This window comes from Sapajus apella, unplaced genomic scaffold (genome assembly GCF_009761245.1).
Source record: "Sapajus apella isolate SASKATOON/1434 unplaced genomic scaffold, GSC_monkey_1.0 scaffold3, whole genome shotgun sequence".
NCBI classification, from domain to species: Eukaryota; Metazoa; Chordata; class Mammalia; order Primates; family Cebidae; genus Sapajus; species Sapajus apella.
The window spans coordinates 25,940,321-25,967,686 of NW_022436943.1; the positions used below are offsets into that span (position 1 = coordinate 25,940,321).

Genomic DNA, 27,366 nt, shown 5'->3' on the forward strand with positions numbered 1-27,366 from the left:
TCTCGTATTTCTTGTATATTTCACTTTTCGACATTTTGCCCAGGCTAGTCTTTATTTCCTTGCAGATTATGTTCTTGAAGCTGTAAATTTAAGAATTGCTTGATTAGGAAGTCTACCATTTGCAAGCAACAAATAATGGTTTTCCTCCGTTAAACCTATAAAGTACTTATGTAAATGAAGGGCAATCTTTAAGTAACTGGTTATATTGCATTTATTTATTTAGAGACAGGGTCTCACTCTTGCCCAGAGTGGAATGCAGTAGTGCGATTTCGGCTCACTGCAGCCTTGACCTTCCAGGCCCAGATGATCTACCCATCTCAGCCTCCCGAATAGCTGTAGCTGGAACCACAGGCTCACACCACATGCCCAGCTGAATTTTGTATTTTTTGTAGAGATGAGGTTTCGCCATGTAGCCCAGGCTGGTCTTGAACTCCTGGGCTCAAGTAATCCACCTACCTTGGCTGCCCAAAGTGGTTGGATTACAGGTATGAGCACCTAGCCATGTTTTTATCTTTTTGAAAACTAACCCTAAGTATTTGTCCATGAGTTTTATGATTTTTTTTCAGTAAATATTTTCATGTCAGCAGAACGTTATATACTGTGCATTTATTATCATCAACTTACATTTAGGTTACATGTAGGTTGTTGCCAGACTTTTCACTATTATAAAGTCATAATTCTGTATGACTCCTGAGGCATAAAATCTTTCAAGATTTTTATATTCCTGAATTAAGGACCAGAGAGCAAAGACAAAAAAGATTTTTAGATTATTTCCTAGAATAAATTTCTACAAGTAGAATTTCCTAGCTTAAAATTTACAAATATTAAAAAATATATATTTCATTACACAATAACTATCAATTTAGGGAGAAAAAAGATAAACTTCCCTTTTATACTTCTCTCCTACAACTTTCAAAAGAACTTTAACAATTTTTGTGGATATTCTTCCAGATGTTTTTCTAGGAATTGTACCACATATGAATGCACACGCATTTGAGAGTTTTAAAATTTTTCACTTGGCCAGGTGCAGTGGCTCATCCCTGTAATCCCAGCACTTTGGGAGACTGAGGCGGGTGGATTACTTGAGGCCAGGAGTTTGAGACCAGCCTGGCTAATGTGGTGAAACCCTGTCTCTACCAAAAGTACAGAAAAATTCGCTGGGTGTAGTGGTGCGCACCTGTAATCTCCACCACTAAGGAGGCTGAGGCAAAAGAATCCCTTGGACCTGGGAGGCGGAGGTTGCAGTGAGCCAAGATCGTGCCGCTGCACTCCAGCTTGGGCAACAGAGCAAGATTCCATCTCAAAAAAACGTGTTTTTTTTCACTTGTCTTATTTTTTACAAAAATAATTTTATACATATTGTTTTATGATTTTGATAGTTCCATATCAATAATACAGTTGCTTCATTTTTCTTTTTTTTTTTTTTGGTTGCATGATATTTTATAGCATGAATATACAAGTGACTAAAGGATAAATTCATAGAAGTGGAGCCTTTGGGGCAAAGGCTATGTATATTGAAACCTTTGATAGATTGCTCTCCAAAAATGCTACTTTAATTTAGAATCCAATCACTAATGGTCACAATATGCTTACTGCTGCCTACTCTCCTAGCAGTGCATCTTATCAGTCTTTTTCAACCTCCATGTCCTGGGTTCAAGTGATTTTTCTGCCTCAGCCTCCTGAGTAGCTGGGATTACAGGTGTGTGCCACCACAACTGGCTGATTTTTCTATTTTTGGTAGAGATAGGGTTTTACCATGTTGCCCAGGCTGGTCTCGAACTCCTGACCTTGTGATCCTCCCGCTTCAGCCTTCTAAAGTGCTAGGATTATAAGCGTGAGCCACCGCACCGGGCCTCATACTGTGTTTTTTTTTTTTTTTTTTTTTTTTTTCTTAAATGGCTTCTAGGCTTTATGCCTCTCTTAGGAAGGCTTTCTCTGGTCTAAAATTAAAAACAGACAACCTTCCCACCTCACAAATTTCTCTTAAATTTTATTCTATCATTCTATTTATTTTTCTTTTATGGTTTCACATTTCCACTGAAAGCTCTGATCCACCTGGAATTTATTCAATGAAGAAATGAGGTAAGGGTTTTACATAATTGTTGTTTTAGATGGCCAAACTATTGTGCCAATGACATTTATTAAACAGTACATATTTCCCTCACTTGTCTGAAATCCAGCCTCTATTATATATTAAATTCCTTTGTGTATTTAAGACTGATTTTTAACTCTTCAGTGTGCTCCATTGATCTATTTATGCCTGTGAAGCAACTATTTATTTAAATTTATACAATGTTTTAATATCTGGAAATGTTGTTCCATCTAATTAGTCTACTGAACGAAAAACTCTGGTTATTTTTGGCTTTTTTTTTTTTTTTTTTTTTTTTTTTTTTTTTTTAATTCAAACTGAAATCAGCTTCTGTATTTCTTAAGAAATCCTGATTTGAGAGTGGGGAGAAGGGAAGGGATTCATTAAACTTTATGAATAACTTCAGTATAGAGTTGACATCTTATTAACATCATGTATTCCTATAAAAACAAATGTTTTGCTTCATTTATTTAAATCATCTTTGATGTTCCTCAGTATCATTAAAATATTTTCTTCCTTAGAACTTGTACTTTTATTATATTTATTTTTACAAGTTTATAAAAAAAAATGTGTTCTCTTTGGTATTTATTTATTTACTTACTTACCTACTTACTTATGAGATGGAGTTTCACTCTTGTTATCCAGGCTGGAGTGCAATGGCATGATCTCAGCTCACCACAACCTCTGCCTTCTGGGTTCAAGTGATTCTCCTGCCTCAGCCTCCCAAGTAGCTAGGATTACAGGCATGCACCACCACGCCCAGCTAATTTTGTATTTTTAGTAGAGGAATCTATCTATATAGATTTTATATCTATATTCAACATGGATCTCTCCATGTTGGTCAGGCTGGTTTCGAACTCCTGACCTCAGGTGATCTGCCCACATCGGCCTTCCAAAGTGCTGGGATTGCAGGTGTGAGCCACTTGCGCCCAGCCCTTTTTGGTACTATTTTAAGAGATATCTTTGCTTTTAAATATGTTTTATTTTATTTATTTTTTGAGACAGTCTCACTCTGTCACCCAGGCTGGAGTATGGTGGCATGATCTCAGCTCATTGCAACCTCTGCCTCCTGAGTTCAAGCAATTCTCCAGCTTCAGCCTCCCAGGTAGCTTAGATTACAGGCATGCATGACCGTGCCTGGCTAACTTTTGTATTTTTAGTAGAGATGGGGTTTTGCCGTGTTGGTCAGGCTGTGTTTGGATTTCATAAATCTTTGTCTTTTATGATGCTGGTCGGGATTTCCAGTATACTCTTGAGAAGGAGGATGGCAGAGGATGCTTTCAGTGTTTCACTGCTGAGCATAATCGTGCCATTGGTTTCTTGGCTACTGTCTTAGTGCCATCAGAATGCTATAGCAAATTACTGGGTGACTTATAAGCAATAGAAGCTGATGCCTCACCGTTTCATAGGCTGTAGGTCTGAGATCCGGGTGCCAGCATGGAGGGGCTCTGGTGAAGGCCCTCTTTTTAGCTGCCTAGTTTTCTGGCCTCTCCACTTCCAAATACCATCACATTGGGGATAGTATTTCAACATGAATTTTAGGGGTGTACAAACATTCAGCTTATTGCAGCTGTTAATAATTTTTATATTGTTTTTTGTTAATACAGTGATATCGATAATTTCCTCATTTTTTTTGAGTAGTCTTGCATTCCTGGGATAAGCCTTACAGGGTCATGTTGTAGTTGTTTAAATAATAGATTCAGTTGCATCAATATTGTTCTGAGGATTTTATATCTATATTCATCACAATCTCACTACTTACTGGGGTGGTGGCCTTGGCTAAATTACTTCATCTTTCTTAGTTTCTCATGTATAAAAAGGGGATAATAGTGAGAGATCTTGCCTTCCAGAATTAGGGTGAAGTATATAACCCTTAGAACCATCTGTGAGACATGGTAAACAATAAATGTTTGTTCTCGTTGTAATTGACACCAGTCTCCTGTTTCCTGGGTGTGTGTATGTGTCTCTCTATACGGGTGCATGCTATTGTTGTGGGTTTTTTTTTTTTTGAAATGGAGTTTTGCTCTTGTGGAGCAAGAGCCCAGGCTGGAGTGCATTGGTGCAATCTCAGCTCACTGCAACCTCCACCTCCTGGGTTCAAATGATTCTCCTGCCTATGTCTCCCTAGTAGCTGGGATTATAGGCGCCTGCCACACGCTTGGATAATTTTTGTATTTTTAATAAAGATGGGGGTTTCACCATGTTGGCCAGGCTGGTCTCCAACTCCTGACCTCAGGTGGTCTGCCCACCTTGACCTCCCAAAGTATTGTGATTATAGGTGTGAGCCACCGCACCCATCCATTGTGCATTTTGATAACTGTGTTATACCAGCTGACTAGAATGAGCTGGGAAACTTTCCATGCTTTATTATGCTCTGCAACAATTCAAACAACATTGGATTATCTATTCCTTGAAGGTTGCTGGGCCCATGAAAGTCCTTGACTAACCTTTCAATATCTTCTACGCTCCCTTTGTATATCTACCGAGGCTTTCGCACTAAGGCCAAGTTTCAGCATTGATGTTTTTACCTGAAGTCATCAGCTTCAGATCTCCCTCATCTCAGTGGATCTGTCTTCTCACGCTTTCTTCATCAGATTTTACCTCTCCTGCCAATCTCTTCACTGCAGTCCCAATCTTACACACATACACATACATTTACATGGTCATACACATATGTGCATGCCTTTATGAATACTTCCCTAGAAAAACTGAGGCCGGGCATGGTGGCTCACACCAGTAATCCCAGCACTTTGGGAGGCCAAGGCAGATGGATCACCTGAGGTCGGGAGTTCGAGACCAGCCTGGCCAACATGGTGAAACCCTGTTTGTACTAAAAATGCGAAAAACAGCCGGGAATGGTGGTGTGCCCCTGTAATCCCAGCTACTTGAGAGGCTGAGGTGGGAGAATTGCTTGAACCCGGGAGGCGGAGACTGCAGTGAGCCAAGATTGTACCACTGCACTCCAGCTTGGATGACACAGCAAGACCCTGTCTAAAAAAAAAAGAAAAAAAGGGAAAAAAAAGAAAAACTGGAGCCACAGTAGATGAGACTTATATAGGTGATTCCTGTGGCTAGAGCTGGGACCAATAGGTGAAAATGAAGAGATTTTTGTCTCAGTTTATGTATGTGTTAGTCTAGATGCTCTAAGGAGCAGACACCATGATGAGTTTAAACACGTGAGGATCTTCCTAAGGGAATGCACCTGTGAGGGAATGGAGTGGGGGAGCTGAGCAAGTCAGAGAGTCTCCAGATTGTGAGGCAAGCCCAGCCCAAGGGCTGGAGAGAGCCAGCAGTCTAAGAAAGCTTCCTCAAAGCCCTAGGAGTCCTCTACTTTGTGCCATCAGAGGAGTCCTGCATCTGCCATGAAATCGGCCAGTGCAACCTCCAGCTGGGAACAGCTCGTGGGAGCCTGGCTGCAGCTGGGCCCATAGATAGCTGCTGTCCCTGCAAGGTGCCTACTAGTGACTGCTACAAAGTAGAGTAAACGTTTCCTAACGACAGTGGAATGAAGAGCTTTTTCAGGTAGTGGTTTATTTCCAGAGATGTTTAGGCAAGAGAATGTTGGGACGGGGCTCTTTGTATTTGAAGGAGAAAATCTCAACCTTTAAGTTCCATTTCCGTGCTCATTTTTCTCTTGCCTCTTCTCCTCTCGTTCCTCCTTTACTCTCTGTTCTTCCCCCTTTCTTCTCTTCCTACTCTTCCTTTCTTCTTCCTTTCCTTTTTTCCCTCCCTCCCTCTTTCTTTCTCTTTCTTTCTCTCTCTCTCTCTCTTTTCTTCCCTCCCTCCCTCCCTCCCTTCCTTCCTTCCTTCCTTCCTTCCTTCCTTCCTTCCTTCCTTCTTCTCTGACAGTCTCGCTCTGTTGCCAGGCTGGAGTGCAGTGATGCAATCTCTGCTCACTGCAACCTCCACCTCCCAGGTTCAAGCGATTCTCCTGCCTCAGCCTCCCAAGAAGATGGGACTACAGGCATGTGCCACCGCGCCCAGCTAATTTTTGTATTTTTAGTAGAGACGGGGTTTCACCATGTTGGCCAGGATGGTCTCGATCTCTTGACCTTGTGATCTGCCTGCCTCAGCCTCCCAAAGTGCTGGGATTACAGGCATGAGCCACTGTGCCCGGCTTCTCCCTCTCTCCCTCTCTCCCTCTCCCTCCTCTCCCTCTCCGCCCTTCTTTTTTTTCTCTCTCCCCCTCTTTCTCTTTCTTTTCTTTCTTTCCCTTCCTTTCCTTCCCTCCCTCCCTTCCTTCTTCCTTCCCTCCCTCCCTCCTTATAAGGACCACTGCAATGAGGTCTTACAGTAGGAAAAAGGGAGTAGACTCAACTCCCTCTCTTTCTGCCTCTCTGTCTCTCTCTCTCTCTCTCTCTCACACACACACACTACTATTATGAGGTTGGGGGAGGTCACCACTTTTCCGATTTTATCAGCTTTGCTAACAAATTTTAAAAATGCCTTATGAGGCGTAAATTCAGCAGTTCAACATCTTCCCCTCTCCCAACCTGAGAATGTCTTTCTTTCCTCCCTCTCTTCCAGGGTCCCGTCTCATTGTCGACAAGTTTAGGAACTAGAGTTTTACTTAAATCAGGGTTTCTGTCCTTGTTATAATATAGTGAGGAGGAAAAAAAAGTAAAAAAGAACCAGGAAGCCTGGGTCTCTCCTGCCACTTCTGCTCTTTCCACGCTTCAGAGTCTCTTGGTTGAAAACCAAGATGTGTTGCATGCTGGGCACTGCATTTTCATGTTTCGGTGAGAGGCAGTTTAAGTGTTTTCATGTGGAAGACTTTCTCCTGCGAGGCTCACAGTGTAGAGGTTGGAGGAGGGCAATTTCCAGCATCAGGGAGATAGGGTGTCCAGGAAAGCCTGGGATTGCATCTAAGACGTCAGCTTGACCTTCCTCTCTCCTTCCTTTTTGGTGAGTTTCCCATTATAAACTCCTCGTGTCTTTTGTCAGCAGACTGGTGTTGGGACCATTGTAGTCTACCAAAGACGGCTTAAGAATATTGCACTTTACAATAATGTTATTCATTCTCTTAGGTAATTACTGTACATAGCGTATCACAGGTGCCCCTCTAAGTACTGTCCATGGATAACTCAATTCTCAAATAACATCTCTGAGGGTTGATGAGAAAATGGAGCACAGGTAGACACAGTAGCTTGTCAGAGGTCACAGGGCTGACAGGCAGCAGAGATGGAATGGGAACCCTGTGGTCTGACTCTGCCATCTGTGAATTTAACCTCACGCTTCACTGCGTGTTCCCTGAAAAGGGATCAAATGGGGTTTTGGTTTCCTGCTTCTCAGGAGGTCCAGTGCCCATTTGCCTACACCTCCTTCCAGAAAGCTGGTGGTTTAGTGGTTGACAACTGGCAACCACAGGCTGCCTCTGGGCTGCAGACATGTTGCAAATGACCCACATAGTATTTTCTTAAAATGTAATTTTAATTTTTATCAAAGAAATGTATTTAGTTTAAAACATCAAATAATACTTAAAACAATTTGTAAAAAATAGCAGTTTCCTAAGACCTACTCTTCTTTCTGGTTCTGATCTCCAGCAGCAACTGTGCTGGATTTTTTGACCTCTTTTCTTTCTTTCCTTTTTTTTTTTGAGACAGGGTCTCCCTCTGTGGCCCAGGCTGGATGGAGTGCAGTGGTGTGATTATGGCTCACTGGCTCACTGCAACCTCGATCTTTGAGGCTCAATGCATCCTCCCACCTCAGCCTCCCAAGTAGCTGGGACTACCAGCACACGCCACCATGCCCAGCTACTTTACAATTTTTCATAAAGACGGAGTCTTACTATGTTTCTCTCGCTGTTCTCGTCAAACTCATGAGCTCAGGTGATTCTTCTGCCTCGGCCTCCCAAAGTGCTGAGATTACAGGCATGAGCCACCAAGCCCGGGCCCTGTTTCTTCTTGTTTACTGCCATATGTCTCTGAAATAAATACTGCTGTTTCTTGATCTATCATTTTATATATTATCCATTCACTTCCAACCATGAAGTTAGAGGTTTGGCTCTGCCACACCCCACTTGCATGAATCAATTATTTCTTCACTTATTGCCACCATCTGAAACCTGCTTGCATGGACTTTAAGGCCAGCGAGAAGCCTGGACATTTGAAGGTGTGGCAGGCTGGGAAAGCTTGTGTACCTTGGTTAAATGTTCTGGACCAAGTTCACTCCATGTCTGCAGGACAGCACCATTGTCTTCCTGTGGCAGGATGCTTTTGGGTTTTAGGTCAGTCCTCTACTTGATCATGGAATCCTGGGGCCTCTGCTTCTATTGAGGACTGTCACTTTGGTTCTTCACATCTCCCCTTTCCACCCTCATGTCTCCTAGTCACTAGGGTTAAAAAAAAGTAAAGGGAACCTAGAGGTATTGGAGCCATGTTAATAAATCAAGCAGAAAACTTTTTTTTTTTTTTTTTTTTTTTTTGAGATGGAGTCTCACCCCGTCACCAGGCTGGAGTGCAGTGACATGGTCTCGTCTCACTGCAACTCCCACTTCCCAGGTTCAAGTGATTTTCCTGCCTCAGTCTCCTGAGTAGCTGGGACTACAGGCATGTGCCACCATGCCCCGCTAATTTTTGTATTTTTAGTAGAGATGGGGTTTCACCATGTTGGCCAGGACGGTCTCGATCTCTTGACCTTGTGATCCGCCTACCTTGGCCTCCCAAAGTGCTGGGATTACAGGCGTGAGCCACTGCGCCCAGCCAGAAAACTCTTATGAAACTTCATCTGGGGCTTCTCAGCAGTCTTCTCCCTGCCCCCTTCCCAGTTTTCCCTCCTTCAAAGGGTCTTACCATATTTACTCCCATTTTGTTTTCAGCTTTGCTAAGTTCCTATTCTCTTCTGGGGATGATTCACCGATGCTTCCTTCCACTCAGCCTAACCCCTATGGATGGACCAGCACTCCAGGGACAACAAAGAGGACAGGGAAAGTGTCCAGGCAGCTTCCACAATAACACCAACCAAGCCACTAATGCCATCAGCACAAAGGGCTGTCCTCTCAATCCAGTGAACTCTTTCTGCTAACAAAATCTGATTGCACCTTGTGTTTGATTCAGCTCTGCAAGACGCTTTCCTTGGGCAATATTCTAACAGTTGTTGGGGAGTCTGTGTCATTACAAAATTATCACTTTCCTCAGAGACAAGGCAGACAAGATGAGGCTTTCATAGAGCATTAGACAATAAAAGTACAAGACTGACCTTGCTTTTTTTTTAAGACTTATGTCTGTTTGCAGTCATCTGATGCAAGCATCATAAACGTAATTAAGCAGCTATAGTTCCTGGAAAGTTTTAAGACTTTATGCTTCTTGCAACCCTACCTGACTTTCTAACAGGCTTGCTTGGCTAGTACCTATTTGATATGAGTGAACCCGGGAGAGAGAACTCGACATTTTTGTGCAGCAGTGACACCAGGTAGAAGAGACACCAATGCCTCTCTTATTCCCACTACGACACATGGCCAGCAGGAGAGCCCATGTGAATGCAGGGTCCTAGAAGTTCTAGAGCTTTCAGGCTCCACAGTCTTTTCTATGTAACACAGCTCATCCTCCTGATCCAAGGCTTCATCTACAGTATAGCAGCCTTTTCCTGAACTGTTCCATGAACCTTCCCCAGCATGACATGTTGCCTTCTCTCTAATGATCATATCCTCCACCTCTCTGTGACTTTCCCTGTTAGAAAATCAGTAATCCAGACTGGTCAACATGGTGAAACCCCATTTCCACACACACACACACACACACAAAAGTGAAAAATTAGCTGGGTGTGGTGGTGCACGCACCTGTAATCCCAGCTACTCAGGACGGTGAGGTAGGAGAATTGCTTGAGACTTGGAGATCGAGGCTGCAGTGAGCTGTGATTGTGGCACTGCACTCCAGCCTGGGTGACAAAGTGAGACTCTGTCTCAAAGAAAGGAAACAATAAATACCTTAGTATAGGGAAGGGAAGCCATTTGCAGTGTGCCAGGGGTGGTACACATACAAGACCACCTCCTCACTGGCAGGAATTCCACTTGAGTTCTCCTGGTGTGTTTGGTTGTATATTCTATTACAAGAATATAATAGAACCATTCTGCAGGTACCTGGTCTTCAGCTGTTTTTGGCATTGCCTTCCTGCTTATCACCCATGCCACGTGTTTTCTTTTCTTTTTTTTGAGACAGAGTTTTGCTCTTGTTGCCCAGCCTGGATGGAGTACAATAGCATGATCTTGGCTCACCACAACCTTGCCTCCCAGGTTCAAGTGATTCTCCTGTCTCAGCCTCCCGAGTAGCTGGGATAACAGGCATGTGTCACCATGCCCAGCTAATTTTGAATTTTTAGTAGAAATGGGGTTTCTCCATGTTGGTCAGGCTGGTCTCAAATTCCCAACCTCAGGTGATCCACCTACTTCAGCCTCCCAAAGTGCTGGAATTACAGGCATGAGCCACCACGCCTGGCCCACATGTTTTCTTTCTACGCAGTGATCAATGATCCTTCAACAGAACGATTCATTCCTAGCCAATGAGTTGGCTCTGTATGTTTGAGATCATTCTGTGCTGCTTCTCTTCCATACTATGAAGATCCTCCGAGTTCTTTCCATCTCCGCTAAAGTCTGAAAGTGGAGGTAATGACATCTCAAAGAGCCTTCTAAGGTGTTGTCTACTCCTTTGGCCTTCTGTCCATGTTGGGAGGATATTAGCAAGCACTCTACGTAATCTGTTGATTTGACTTCTGTCTCCTGTGCTCTGTTTGTGAGGCACATTGGTATGAGAATCTTGCATTTCCTCCCCTGGCTCTATCTGTTGGAATGTATGGCGTGGGGCTGTGCTGTTGGTAAATTTTTGATATGTGCATGCACGCACACACACAATTTCTGTCCATTTTGGTTAGGTTTTATGGGAGAGTGGGTTTGTAATGCAGCCTTACCCTGATGCCTTTCACCAGAAATCTCTACTGATTTTTAAGTGTTTCAAGTTTTGTGGTCAAAGCTAACAGTTTTTCTTCATTGATTTTAATTTTAAGAGACAAGGTCTTGCTATGTCACCCAGGCTGATGTTGAACTCCTGGCCTTGGGTAATCTTCCTGCCTTAGCTTCCCCAAAGTGCTGGAATTACAGGTGTGAGCCACTATACTTGCTCTTCATTGATTCTTCTACTGGTTTTTTTTTATGTGTACACAGCTATTCCCAAATCCAAGGTCAGATTAACTATTCATCCTTTATTACTTGATTTTTTTTTTTTTAAGAGATAGAGTCTCACTCTGTTGCCCAGGCTGGTGCAATCACAGCTCACTGCAGCCTCAGACTCCTGGGTTTAAGCAGTCCTCCTGTCTTACCCCAGAGTAGCTGAGATTACAGGTGTGTCACCATACCCAGTTTTTTGGTTTTTTTTTTTTGTATAATTAAATATGAAACAACTAAAAAAAAATTGTCTGGAATTTATTTAAATCATCTCAAGTAAAGTTTAAATAAGTTAACACATAAATGACCTTCATCCACATCACACACACCCCACCCAAACCCTGTGTATTGCAAACACATATATGTACATATATACGAAGATATATATATGTGTGTATGTACATTCACATAACATACGCATTTACAGATAAAAGGCTTTTTCCTCCCTGTATTCACTGCTGATAATCAGTTTTAAAATGAGAATTTTTTTTTGATGTTCTTCATTTTATTTTTATTTATTTCTTTTTTGGAATAGTGTTTTTTGTTGTTGGCAAATATTATACTTCAAGTTCTGGGGTACATGTGTGGACAGTGTAGTTTACGTGTGCCATGGTGGTTTGCTGCATCCATCACCCCATCATCTACATTATGTACTTCTCCTAATGCTATCCCTCCCCTAGGCCCCCACCCTGTACTCTATCCCTCCCCTCGCCCTCTGCCCCCCTGACAGGTCCTGGTGTGTGATCTTCCCCTCCCTGTATCCATGTGTTTTCATTGTTCAACACCCACTTATGAGTGAGAACATGCAGTGTTTGGTTTTCTGTTCTTGTGTCAATTTGCTAAGAATGATGGTTTCCAGCTTCATCCATGCCCCTGCAAAGGACATGAACTTACTGTTTTTTATGACTGCATAGTATTCCATGGTTGTATATGTGCTACATTTTCTTTATCCAGTCTATCATGGATGGGCATTTGGGTTGGTTCCAAGTCTTTCCTACTGTGAACAATGTTGCAATAAACATACATGTGCATGTGTCTTTATAATAGAATGATTTATAATCCTTTGGATATATACCCAGTAATGGGATTGCTGGGTCAAATGCTATTTCTAGATCTAGATCCTTGAAGCCTTGCCACACTGTCCTCCACAATGGTTGAACTAATTTATACTCCCACCAACAGTGTAAAAGCATTTCTATTTCTACAATGAGAATATTTCAAAATCCAAGCACAGCTCCAGGACTAGAGGACTTCCTTTGAGTGCTTCTAATTAATGTCTGCAAGAGGAAAAACAAATGATTAGTTCTTATTTTCCTGATAGTTTCCTGAGAAGCCCATCTAAATTCTAATCAGGCAAACAAACGTTTAATTGGCTTTTATTTCCAGCATTTTAATTTTAGATCAAACTTATAATAAAGTCAATTTGTTTGCCCTATCTCCTTTTCTAGAAGGGGCATCTTGCGTAAGCAACCTATTCTGTATGGATTTTATACGGACTTCCCCATTACTTTATTGTGGAACTCTTGTAAGTATCTAATCTGTTCTCTTAGCTTTAAAGACATGGGTGGAGTCCAGCATTTCTACCATAGAATATCTCTGTTAATTTTGGAGATTATAGACTGATTCACATAGTATGTGAGGCTGCCAACTGAGTAAGACGTAATACCCACTTGCACAAAGATGTAATATTTACAACTGTATTCGAATAAAGAAAATGGCAGAAAATGCTGATTGCCTTGAAATAAAAGGGCCACAGAATCTTAAGGAAGACCTTATGAAGATGATTTTTTTCATTATGCAGAAAGCAATCCTTAGTTTATCCTTCCTGGGCCATTTCAGTAGCTGCCTTTTTGGCTTCCTACACAGTAATCCTGTTCAATCCCACACAGCAGCCAGGGTAATCTTTTAAAGGTCACAAGGGAATATCTTGTGTTTTTAAAAGATCACCCTGTGTATGGATTGAACAGAAAAGAGGTTCATCAAGATGTTCCCTTGCTAAAGACCTTGCATAACTACCTGTGCACTTAGAATACAACATAAAATCCTAAAAGTGAATTATAAATTCTTGCATAATCTTTCTCTGCTTATCTCTTAAGTTTTAGCAGACACCACTCTCTTCCTTCTTGAAACATTATGGTCCAGCTATACTGCCCTTCATTTAGCTCCTTGATTGGGAGAAATTCCATCCTGCCTCAGGGACCTTGCACATGCTCTTCCTGTAATGACATTCCTTCCTCTTTTCCTTGAGAAATTCCTCCTCCTCCTGCAGGTATCGATTTGTGTCTCCATACTTCCCCAGTAACTCCATCCTGAGCAGCCCCATCTCAATCTAAATTAGATCCTGAATCAGTCTGGGTTCTTTGAGATGAATAATCTAAGACAGGATTACACATGCAAGAATTGTATCGGGAAACCACCTGTGAGAAAAAAAAGAAGCAGCTTTTTTTAGAGAAGCTGCCAGACCACAAGGTGAGTCTGACCTGGAGTGAAGGAGAGAGGGAGGGAGTGTTGAGCAGAAGCTTCCAGGACTGCTGTGCAGTCTAAAGCAGATGCAGCAGGGCCATGGGGTGGGGGTGAGGGTCTCTAAGTCACAGTCAGCCATCAGAGGAGTCCCTGTTCCCCAAGAATGCGCCTGCTTTGGTAATCCTACCACACATGATCGCTGGCTGGAGGTAGTCCATGGCAAAGCGTGGCCTCCATACAAATGCAGTGAAAGATTTCAGCGACAGGCAGCAGGAGCCTTGGCCTGTGATGTTCTCTGTGGTTGGAGGTGTTGTGAGGTGCACCTGGCTGCCACATGGTCCCCGTGACATTTTCTCTTGTGCTTTTCTTCATTAACACTTGTCACATCTGCAGTTGTATATTCCTCTGTCGGAGATTCACCAGAGCAGAGACTGGGTCTGCTTTTTTCATCTCTGTATCCCGGTACTCAAAGCAGGACCAGCTCACAGTAGTGCTCAGTTAAGACCTGTTGAATGAATGTAGTCTTAACTTCCATGGTTTTTAAGTAGCAGTGCCTCCATTATTTAACAAGACATACCTTCCAAGATATGATTTTTCATTACATCTTTATACCTGGACTTATATACCTAGGGATTAAGGCTGATTATGAAGAAAAGTTCTCAAGATGCAAATTTTGTTAGCTTTTAGAGAAAGCTCTCGTAATAAGCATACTTGAACTAATTAATTAGTAGATGAAATGCTCCTTAATAGGAGAGACTTCATCTGGCTTGGTCAATACTGCACCCTGCACCTAGCTCAGAGCCTGTAGTACAGCAGGATCTCGGTAAAGGTGTGTTCCATGAATTGAGTGGGAAATTAAGAGCAGGGGCTGTGAATGGAGGAAGGAAACTTTGGCAGGAAGCTGTTTATAATTTTCGTTTTGTCCTCATAGGAGAGTGCTTATATGTTTGCAAAGCACTAACAATTAGCCAACAGTATGCAGTTGGTTCTTCATAGCCAAGATTCCACAACTGTGGGTCCAACCAACTGTAGTTCAAAGATAGAAAAAACAATAAAAATAATAACAATAAAACAACTATTTACATAGCTTTTACATTGTTTTAGGTGTTATAAGTAATCTAGAAATGATCTAAAGTATATAGGAGGATGTGCATAGGTTATATACCTAAAATACCAGGCCATTTTATATAAGATGCTTGAGCATCTGTGGATTTTAATATCCATGGAGGGCCTGAAACCAATCCCCTGTGGATATGTGTCCTCCAGCAATTTGTCCTTTAATTATTTCAGTGTTAACAAAAGTGACTGTGTAATCCCAGGAAAATGGTATAACCTCTCTGGACCTCAGTTTTCCTATTTGTAAAGTGAGAAGTTTGGAGCGGATGATCATAAAGATTTCTTTTCAGCACTTGTATGCTATAAGTCCATTTATAAACACAAAAATGAGTACCTCAGGCCATTGGCAAACCTTACAAATATAAGTATGTTTATATATGTGTATATATGAGTGACATCCACATCTGAGTTGTTTTGGTATCGAAGTTGCATGAAATACAACTTGCTTTGTTGACTTTAATTGCTCTTCTAAATAGGACTTCTGGTCATAGACTGGGGCCACAAAGTAGAAATCTATTATTCCCTTTTTTTTTTTTTTTTTTTTTTTTTTTGAGACAGAATCTCACTCTGTCACCCAGGCTGAAGTGCAGTGGCACGATTCAGCTCACTGTAACCTCTGCCATCCCAGTTCAAGTGATTCTTGTGTCTCAGCCTCCTAAGTAGCTGAGATTACAGGTGCCCACCATTACACCCTACTAATTTTTTTTGATTTTTATCTTTAGTAGAAGTGGGTTTCGCCATGTTGCCCAGGCTGGTCTCGTACTCCTGGGCTCAAGTGACCACCTACCCCAGCCTCCCAAAGTGCTGGGATTACAGACTTAAGCCACTGTACCCAGCCAAAATCTATTATTCTTACCAGGAATGAAAGGGGACTTTTTTCCCCATACATGTGAGGAGAGAAATGTGCACAATAGAAGCCTCATGCCTTGGAGTGGGGAACTGCATAAAGAGACTATGACCATGCTTTTATGTATGAAGCAGAGGAAAGGAAATCAAGAATGCTGGATGCTATGGAGAGGAAATACCCAAACTTATTAGTTCCCCCCACCCTGCCCAGCTTGTTTCTTTAGTCCAATACTTCTATATCTCCTGAAAGGTCTTTTTTTTGTGGGTTGGGAGTGGGTAGAGGTCTCACTCTGTCATCCAGGCTAGAGTGTGGTGGCACAATCATGGCTCACTGCAGCCTCAATGTCCAGGTCTCAAGTGATCCTCCCACCTTGGCCTCCCAAGTAGCTGGGACTACAAATATATACCACCGTATCTGACTAATATTTAAAATTATTTTGTAAAGATGAGTTTTTGCCATGTTGCCCAGCTGGTCTTGAATTCCTGGGCTCAAACACTCGTCCTGCCTTGCCCTCTCAAACTGTTGGGATTACAACTGTGAGCCAATGGCCCAGCCTTCTCTTCCGTTTATATTCAGTTACATAAGCTATACATACATACATATATACATGTATATTTTTTTAAACTACTAAATAAAGACAAATCACTCACAGTCCCACCTCCAAAAGTTACTTGTTTTCTTCTGGTTTATAACCTTATTTGTTTTTTTTTTTTGACTCACATACTTATTGGTTTGTTTTAATGCAATTGATACCATAATCATCAGGTGTTTAATAGAATATCCCACCATTTGGGTTTGTCTGATGTTTTCTCTCTAAGATACACTTCTCTCAGTGTGCACCCTCCTCACTTGGTTGAGGTAGTAGCTACCAGGTTTTTGCACTGAAAAATTACTGTTTTTCTCTTTCCAAATAATTGAATTACTTTTGATTATTTATATTTTTCTAGAAATGTTCCCATTTTGTCTGTTTTCAAATTTATTAGCATAAAGGGATTCATAAAGTTCTCTTTTTAAAATGTGTGTTATATCTAAAATTGTCTTCCTTTTCTAATATTTGATCATCTTTGCCAGTTTGTTAGTTTTCTTTGCCATTTCAGAGAACCAACTTTCATGTTAAATTGTCCTTTCTGCCAAGCCTTTACTTCGTTAATTTGTTTTATCATCTTTCTAAGTTCTTCAGGTTAATTCTTTTTTTTCTAACACATTGTCTGCTTAGCTCTTTAACTTTTTAGCCTTTACTCCTGTCTGACATAAGCAGTTAAAGTATGAAATTCGCCTCTAAGTGATGATTTTTCTATATCCTACAATATACAGCTTTTTATCATTGAGTTCTAATTTTAAAAATCCCTTTAAGAGCTGTTCTTTGACCTGTGCATATCCAGAAAAATATGTTATAATTTCAAAACATATAGTCTTGAAATTTCATCTTCTTTGCTGTTGGTTTAAAATTTAACTATGTTGTGGTCAGAGAATTTGGTTTGTAAGATAAGAGTTATTTGAAATGGGTAGAGTTCTGCTTGGTGGCCCGATATTAGATCAGTTTTCTTATGTATCATGGGTACTTAATAAATAATACTTAAAAAAAAAATCCAGTTTAAAAGTATTTATCTTTTAAAGGTAGGGTTAACTCACTTTCACATATTACAATTGCTGATATATAGTTTTATTTTTTTCTATGCCATATCATTTTTATTTTTGTTTCTTTTTGTTGGATTGATCAATGTATCTTTGTTCATGATTTTTCTCTGGTTATTTTCTAGAGCAGTGTTTTTCAAACTTTTGTTCTCAGAATCTCTTTAATACTCTTAAATTATTGAAGTCCCTGAAGAGCTTGTATTTGTGTGGGTTATATCTATTGATATATATTATATTAAAAATTAAAAATGATACATTTTAGAAATATGGTTCAACTAAATAATTGTAAACCATATGATACTTATAAAGCATATTAACATAATGTTTTATTTTATTTTTCTTTTTTTAAATTTATTTTTATTTATTTTTTATTTATTTTAAAGATGGGGTTTCACCATGATGGCCAGGCTGGTCTTGAACTCCTGACCTCAGGCGATCCACCTTGGCCTCTCAAATTGCTAGGATTACAGGCGTGAGCAACCGCGCCCAGCGTTTTATTTTATTATTACGCTTTTTAACTTCTTTTTTTTTTTTTTTCTTTTTGAGATGAAATCTTGATATATTGCCCAGGCTGGTCTTGAATTCCCAGACTCAAGCCATCCTCATGCCTCAGCCTCCCAAGTAGCTGGGATTACAGGTGTGTACCACCACACCCAGCTTGAAATAACATTTTTGAAATGAAACATAACTGGCCGGGTGTGGTGGCTCATGCCTGTAAGCCCAGCACTTTAGGAGGCTGAGGTGGGTGGATCACTTGAGGTCAGGAGTTTGAGACCATCCTGGCCAACATGGTAAAACCTCATCTCTACAAAAAATACCAAAAATTAGCCAGGTGTGGTGGCACACATATGTAGCCTCAGCTACTTGGGAGGCTGAGGCAGGAGAAAGGCTTGAACCCAGAAGGTGGAGTTTACGGTGAGCTGAGATCATGCCACTGTACTCCAGCCTGGGCAAGAGAGCAAGACTCTCTTTCAAAAAAAAAAAAAAAACCAAAAAAGCAAAAAAACCAAAACCCTAAACTAAAATTTCTAAAACATCTGAATTTAATGAGAAGAGTAGTGTTATTTTACATTTTTGCAACTTTCTTTAATGCCTGGCATAGTAGATGACTACTAGATTCTCACATCTTCTTTATTCAGTCTATTACAAAGTGTTATTTTGATTAAAGAATCCTGCTTCACACTGATAGATGGAAAAGGAAAATATGTTTTCATAACTTTTTCATATAACTGTAGATATTCTTTGATACCTCACCAAAATGCAAAAGTGGTTTTTTCTTTTTTTTTTTTTTTTTTAACATTTATGCTTTTATTAATTAATTAATGGGCTACTTCCACAATGCTTTTCCTCTACATTTTTGGCTGCATACTTTTTTATCACTTTTTCCTATATTAATAATTTGGTAAGATTTTCTATAGTGAGAACAAAGATAATTCAGTCTTTCTTCTATGCTGATTCCACTTACATATGATATCTAGGATAGTCAAATTCATAGAGAACTAAAGTAAAATGCTGGTTACCAGGGGCTGGCAGGGAGAGGAATGGAAAGTTGTTTAATGAGTATAGAGTTTTCGGTTGGTCAAGATGGAAAGAGTTCTAGAGATTGGTTGTACAGCAAGGTAAATATACTGAATGACACTAAATTATATGCAAAGATGGTTAAGATGGTAAATCCTATGTGTATTTTACAGTTACAATTTTTTAATCTCAAAAAAAAAAAAAGAAAACTTGAAATGCCTTAAATCTTACAGTTCAGATATAAAAGTGATTGATATGTTCCCAAATTTAGGATTTGACAATAAAAAATTCATGACACTGTCAGTAACAAGTTATAAAACTGACAGAAAAGTGGTAGTTCTTAAAGGTTAATTGCAATGTGGAAACTGAAATCATACATTGAACTTTCTCTATTACATTAAAATCTGTAGGCCTGTCTTGTACTTTGAATAGACCTTATACTTGTGTGTGATTCCATAACATCACACATTGGCATTTGGAAATAGTGGTTGATTGAGTTATTTGAATTTTCTAAATGTTAATGTGCTTCGTGATACATTAAAAAAAATCACATCCATTAATCTCATCAGAAAATAAAGTACTAGAAAGTTATCAGTAGTGGTGGATGCAAGTTTTCAAAAATTTTTTTTCTTTTTTTTCTTGAAAGCTTAAATTTTATCGTTGGCAACAAATACTGTCAGTTGTTTTCCTTGAAGCGATAGACTCTCGCTTGGTTTATTTTTGAGACGTCAGCCAAACACTCCAGTCTGAACACATAGTTTGTCAGTCTGTCATTCTTTCAGGTAAAAATGAAATCCCTTGAAAAAAGCAGCTAGTTCAACTCCCACTCAAACCACCGCTCAAGTGCTTTTCCTTGAGGCAATCGCTGTATTTCAGTATGCAGCCAAAGTGCTTTACATGTGCTTCCTGCTTTGTCACACAGAATATTAAAAAGGTTGATACCCAAAGTTTGAGACTGATCAATCTATACTGCTTCATGAAGGACATTCTCAAGTGAAATTAGCATGTAGTTGCTTGTTTGTTTGCTTGTTTTTATTGTGACAATAAGAATGTAATGCCTCAAGTATAGTTTAATGCCACTGTCTTGATTCATGTAAGAAACTTGAACTTTTGCCCAACATTAGTTTTGTACCATAACCACAAATGTCAACCGAGGGAATAAGGCAAATATGTCTCAGTATTATTATGGAAATAGCTTTCAACTCACAGACCCTTGAAAGTCTCTAAGGGATGGCCAGGTGTGGTGGCTTACACCTGTAATCCCAGCACTTTGGGAGGCTGAGGTGGGTGGATCACGAGGTCAGGAGATTAAGATCATCCTGGCTAAGACGGTGAAACCCCATCTCTACTAAAAATACAAAAAATTAGCCAGGCATGGTGGCAGGTGCCTGTAGTCCCAGCTACTAGGGAGGCTGAGGCAGGAGAATCACTTCAACCTGGGAGGTGGAGGTTGCAGTGAGCAGAGATCACACCACTGCACTCCAACCTGGGTAACAGAGTGAGACTCCATCTAAAAAATGAGAAAGTATCTAAGGGATTTCTCTAGGTGTCTACACACCATACTATGGAAATTGTTGCGCTTTAATTTCTATATCCTATCTTTATCCTAGTAATTGTTATCTATTACTCTTATGTACAAAGCAGGATCAATATGCTTTTTATTTTATCTCATTATTACTTTTTTTTTTTTTTTTTGGTAGAGAGAGTCTAGTTGTGTTGCCCAGGCTGGTCTCAAACTCCTGGCCTCAAGCAAGCCTCCCACCTTGGCCTCCCAAGGCATTGGAATTATAGCTATAAGCCACTGTACTGGGTCCAATACACCTTTTAAACAACTGCTCCTATCACCTTTCATTTTAGTTTGGTATTATCTTTAAGAATTCTTTCTTAGTGGTATACATTTCATTTCCCTGATCAGAAATCAGTTAAAATTAATTTAATATTTTACTGGCTTACATGATATTCTCTGATGGCTGTATCAATTTTCTTATTTATCCATGCAAATCTTTCTTCACTTTGACTCAGGCATAAATTTTTCAAAATGGATATATGAGTGGAATCGTTTTTGAATTTTTTCACGACTAAAAAGGTCTTTATTTTGCCATTACACTTGATTGCTCTTTTGTTGTGTTTAGACTTTCATGTTTAAATTCCTTTTCTCTTGTCTAGCAGCATTTAGTGATGTGGATGAGAAGTTTATTGGCTGGCAATTTCTTGTTCTGTTGAATATTACTTAAATTTTTTCCAGTAGTTGTAGCATTTTAAAATTTAATCTTTAACCCAAAAATTTCACGAAGAAATGAATAGAAGTGCCACTTTTTCATTATTCTTTGCAACACTTTGGTCCCTTTCATTCCTAATACTCAGGTGTGTTTTCAGCTGTAAGACATTATTATTCTAGTCTAGTCTAGTCTGTTTTCCCTTCGTGTATTTATTTCTTCTCTTTCATCCTCTTCAGTGCTTTTTCTGTAACTCTTGTTAATTGAGCTTTATACCTGTAATCATCCTGCATGCCTTTTAACTTTGTCTTAAGATTTTTGTTTGTTTAAAAACTAGACAATGCTTTGATCACTCAGTTTACTAATTCATTTTTTTGCTGTTTTTCCTGTTCACTCCTCTTACAAAATTTTTATTTTAAAAATCACGTAATTTGTTTTGAGGCTTTTGTTTTCTAGTAGCCTGTGCTTACCTTGTAGGTGCAGTAGCTTTTTTTTTTTTTTTTTTTTTCCTAACAAGCGAAAAATCAACCACAAAACTACAGTAGCCTTAAAGTTGGAATAGCAATAAGTCAAATTGCCGCTGGGGTTCCCAGATGTACCTGGGGTACATGTGCCCTCATTGCAAGGCAGGAGTTAGGCACGTGACAGTGCATTTAGGTATATCTGTGACCAAGAATAATCAGATAAATGGAAACCACTGGAGAACAGAAAGCAGCAGGAATTTTTCAGCAGGCAATCCCACAGCGCGCTGCTCTTTTCCTGCTCTTCGTGTCTGTATCCTCTGTGGTTCCGGTTCCAGCTGAACCGGTGACAATCCCAAATCACTTCTTCCTCTTTTTCAGTCTCTCATCATCTTCAGACTTTCTGGAGATTGAAGAACCATTCAAACCAAATCTTTGAGCCGTTTCCGTTAGCTTATCCAGGTTCATCATTGGTTTGTTGTCAGATGACAGACTTCTGTGGGAACTGAAGAAGTCCTAAGCTAGCTGCCCAGGTAGTTTTCTTGCTCTACAAGCTCACAGGTACATGGACTCGTTCCGTCCTCTTCTGCATTCTCTCCACCTATTTCAAACATAATTTTTACCACTTTCTTCTCTGCTTCCACATCAACTGTTTTTTCAGGGAGTTCTTCCTCTTTGACAGGGACTTCTATGGGGCTTTGTTTCTTCTTCCTCTGTTTTGTCTCCCAGTACATCTTCTTCATTTGCCTCTTCCTCAGCGGGCTCTGAAAGATATGCCTGGAGCCTTCTGATGACATCTTGTTGTATTTCCTTGGTCTCCAAAGACATTCTTGCTTTAGTTCAGCAATCTTCTGCTTACAGCGCCGCCATCTTGGTCACCATCTTGTTACCCCTCACTCCAGGAGACCCCCACCCACTGACTCCCCAGTATCTTCCATTTAACATTATTTTCTGTATCCAGCATTAATTATTTTCCATATAAATAACCTTTTTTGCTTATCTTGGGGCTTCTCTTTTACTCATGTAAGATTCCTTAAATATCTATTTACTCTCATATCAAAAGTGAAGAGTCAGACTGAAGACTTTTCAGCCCAGGCAGGGGGCTGTTAGCAGAATGGAGCTCACTCTTCCCAGGGTGGCTGCTCTCTTGTTCGAAGTTCTGGCCACAGGCTCTGAGGGTACCCGGAGGGTCCTTTGCATATATACAAGTGAGGCCCAGCAGTGCAAGCTGGGGGTTACACTCATGAGAATACCTTTCTGTTGCTTTGAGCACGTTGTTTTTCTCTGTTTCCATTTGTGGCAGTTTGAAGTTACTCTAGATGTTTTACCATGTTATTTTTCTCTCTGGCCCTACGAACCTCAAAGGCGGACTCCTCTGTATGTAAGAAGCCAACTAATGTTGCAGTTAGTTCCATTAGGCACATTGTACAGGAAACGGCTTGGCCATAGGCACTGAAGACTGAGTTTTCCAAGCTCAGAGAGAAAGCCAGTCCTCAAGCACACGTTGGTGGAGTACAGCCTTCTTAACTCTGGCTTCTCCTTTATTCCAGTCTCTTCTGTTTTCTGTCTTCTAGAATTGCATTAAAATTTCTGTTTTCCACATTGGCTGTAAATGTTAGAGGTAAACACGTGAAATGGTGTTTAAATGGAAATCGGTACTGCAGGCTTATAAAGTGCTTTTGTGCTTTCTCTCTCACTGCTAGAGATTCAGCTGCTGTCATTCCCTCAGAAAAACTGACTCTTTTTAATTTTCAAAGCTAATTTGGTTATAACATAATTCTTTCCTTTAAAAATCATATTTTCACTCTTAAAGGTATTTCCCAATTTCTTAATCTATATTTCTGTTAAATGGATTATTTGCTATCATTTTTCTGCAGGACATTTAAAAATAGATGACCTCTAGTAATATTATACTAGAGATAAATTAGGACTTGCTACTCATCACCCCATTCAATTAATTCAATAAATATGTGTTACCTGCCTCTCTGCCTGATGTGTACTCTCTAGAATGTTCCAGGATCTTGGAATTCTACAAATAATTTAAACATGTTGTCCTTCTTCAGGGAGCTTACAAAGTCCCCATTTGCATAATTTCTCTATTATTCTGAATTTGGACATCATCCCGTTATACTGGTCTTTTGTATCCAGTCTGTTTATGAGTTTTCCTTTTCAACTAAATTTTTTTCTAATTGTGAAAATAGAGCATGGTCAAGAATAGGAAATAGAGAAGTATACATAAGAACTCAGGCTCTGAGGTTGTGCACGGTGGCTCACACCTGTAATCCCAGCACCTTGAGAGGCTGAAGCAAGTGGATCACTTGAGCTCAGAAGTCCAAGACCAGCATGGGCAACATAGGGAGACCTCGTCTCTACAAAAATAAGAAAACTTGGTCAGGCATGAAGGTGCACACCTGTGGGGATCACTCTGGAGGCCGAGGTAGGAGGATCACTTGAGCCTGGGAGGTCCAGGCCGCAGTGAGCCATGAGCACACTATTGCGCTCCCCTAGCCTTCCAGCCTGGAGGACAGAGCAAGACCCTATCTCAAAAGAAAAAGAGAGAGGGAGAGTGAGAACTCAGGTTCCAGGATGCAATGCTGATCTAGTGCCGACTGTTACCTGAAACTGACCAAGTTACTTAACACTCTGTTCTCAATTTCCTCAACTGTATGAAGGGCATGATATCCATATCTGACTTTAAGTTTGCTATTAATATAGCGAGTACATGAGTTAACCCATGTAAGGGGCTTAGAACATTAGCTTGCATACAGTAGATGCTCAATAAGTAGTATGACGTTATTATTGAAGATTACTTGAAAAGTTAAAAAGTAGATGCAAATAAACATTCACCTATGATCATTGTTAACCTTTTGGATTTTGATTTACACCCACACCACTCACACGCACGCACTCTCTCTCTGTCTAACCAATTTTAGTCATTTTATAAGTTGCTACCTACAAATTATCTCCATTTTTAAATTATTTTCTTGTACTCTTCCTTCTACTTTCGTGATACACTTCTCATTGTTTCTAGAGCTCAATGGGTTACCTTTCCTGTAGCTTCTCAATTTTATTTCTAATCCTCTTACTTAATAGGTGAGGATTACTTAACATGCTTAGGGCACTACAAAGCTGGGGCACCTGAGAGAGAGAGCAAGAGAGGAAGAGAGAGAAAGAGACAGAGCAAGACCATGCTTCAAGCAGTAAATCAGTATATTTTGCAATCAGTATCTAAAATGAAAACATCTTAATTTCAATGAACATAAATGTTGTTTTGCAGTTTATTGTTTTATGTAGTAGTTATAATATTTTCACTGAATTAATTGAATCTTCTCTTTCCCAAGCATAGCCATCTTTAATGTGAAGCTTATCAATATCATCCTGGACTTATGGATTTATTTCATTCTTAGGACTCTTAGACCTGTTAGGTCAATGGCAAAAGGTTAGAGTCATCAAGGACAAGCTCTGAGCATAGAGTCTTCCAAGTAAATTTTAACTCTTGTTCTAACGTGGAAAGTATCTGCTGTCTCTTGTGATTTGCCTCTAGCAAGCACCAAAAGGAAGGATATTGCTGAAAGCAACTAGCAGTCAAACCATCGTTGTTGGCATTTAAATTGTGACATTAACCCTGGGTAGAAAAATTGGTTCATTAGCTTCCATTTGAAAGTCTTATTCTGTTAATGGGAAAAAGGCCAATATTCCAAAAGAGAAAAAATTGTCACATTTTGAACCTTTGCTCTTTCATTTTGGGTCTGAATATGGTCTTTTTTTTTTTTTGGCTAGGAAGCTGAAATGATTCCACAAGCCAGTAATCAGCCACAGTGAATCAGCTACAAGAAACTGAGGTGAATCTCAAGTGCTCGAGACTCAGAATATAGGCTATTTAGAGAGCAGAATTCATGTGATCTCAAGATAAAGGCTGTGTGTGTGCACGTGCGCACGCATGCGTATATGAGAGAAAGAGGTAGGGGACAGCATACATAGCATGAAATCCTGGAAAATATATAAATGTTTCACCACTACTTCTTAAAGCAAGGGAAATGGTAGAAAATTTTTTTTTTGACCCTTCGTCAAGTCAGTGTTGGGAATGATGGACAACAGGTAGAAGAAAGGAGTTCTTAATATCGGGCCTTTGTTGATTGCCATTGAGCCTTCCCCTCCAGTTGCCTCAGGTCTGAATGTAAATATCCTTGGTTTCCTAGCTATAGCTCACATTTAAGGAGAATAGAAGAATGAATCCCCACTTTTTTTAATTTGAAGAAGAGAATTAAGAGGGAGGAGAAAGATAGTTCAAATTTGATAGAAGCTTTTTAAATGAAATTTGTAATTATGCTTCCTAAAATCAAAGCAACTTACATTTGCATAGCACTTATAGCTCACAACCAACTTTACAAATATGCTGTGAATTTATTTTATGAAAATGAAGTGAAGCTCCTCCCATTCTCTCATTAATATTTTAAGCCTCATCTTTTACTTCAATTCCTCAATGGAGATGGAGCTTTTATTCATTCATTCAACAGGTGTTAATTGACTACCAAGTATGTGGCAGGTACAGTTCAAGGTGCTAGTGATATATTCATGAACAAAACAATCTCAGCCCTGTGGAGCTTATGCTGTAGTGGAGGTAGACAGACAAGGAACATTGACCGCAATAAAAAAGTAAGTTACATTATGTTTAAGGAGGTGATGGCTATTGTGGAAAAAAGAAAAAGTAGAGAGCTGGGTAAGGAAGACAGCAAGTTTTAAAGGAATTGGAAATTCCAGCATGAATGGAGGCAGGTTGCTGCATTAAATAGGGTAGTCAGGTTATGTCTCATGGAGGTGAGATTTGGACAAAAGCTTAAAGGAGGTGAGAGAGTTAGCCATGGGTATTTGGGGGAAGAACATCCTGGGAAGATGAAACAGCTCACGTCAAGGCCTTAAGGTGGGAGCAGTGCGGTAGGATGAGAATGAGTGAGAAGGAGAGCATCAGAAGAATAGACTGGAGAAGGAAGGGACCCATACACCTGGAGGATGTGGTAGGTTACTGTAATAACCCTCCTGTCTATTCTAAAGGAAATGGGGAGTCATGATGGAATTGAGCGTGAGAAGGGCATGATGTGATTTCCGTTTCAATGGGATTTCTCTAGATGCTGAGAGAATAGACTGGAAGGAGGGAGGGGTAATCATAAAAGCAGGGAGACCTATTAGGAAACTGTATCATTTTCTACTGCTATTAACATACTATCTCGAAACTTAGCAGCTAAACTAGCATACATTCATGATCTCGCGCTCTTTCTGAGGAATCTGGGAGCAGCTCGGTTGTGAGTTCTGACTCAGGGTCTCATAGGTTGCAGTCAAGTTGTCATCTGGGTTCATAATTGATTCAAGACTTGACTCAGACTGGAGAGTCTATTAAGCTTACTCACCTGGTTGTGGGCTGTCTTCAGTTCTTGCCAGTAGTTTGTCAAGCCTTCAGTTCCTTGCCAAAATATGCCACGATATGGTAGTTTGCTAGTGCAAGGTGATGGGATGGGAGTGGGGGGGAGAGTTACAAAGATGGAAGCTGCAGACTTTTATTATCTAATTCTGTAGTGATATACTATCACTTCTACTAGGTGCTATTGGTCATATAGACCAACCCTGGACCAATGTGGAAGAGGGCTCACAATGGTGTGAATTCTAGGAGTCAAGGATCAATGAGGGCCTTACGGGAGGCTGGCTACCGCAGAGACAATGCAATAATCCAAGTGCAAGATGATGGTGGCTTGGACCAGGGTGCTAGCAGTGGAGGTGGTGAGAAGTGGTCAGATTCTGGATATGTATTGAAGGTAGAAACAATAGGATTTTCTAATGAAGTGGATGTAACAAAATGAGGAATCTAGTATGAC

General features: G+C 40.2%; 1 protein-coding gene and 1 pseudogene across 1 annotated transcript in view; one reads left to right on the top strand and one right to left on the bottom strand.

Annotated features, from left to right (window-relative positions):
- Positions 1-27,366, top strand: part of GRHL2 (grainyhead like transcription factor 2) — a 190,658-nt gene that overhangs the window by 14,462 nt on the left and 148,830 nt on the right. The window lies entirely within an intron of this gene.
- On the bottom strand, positions 20,534-22,793 carry LOC116529770 (annotated as a pseudogene).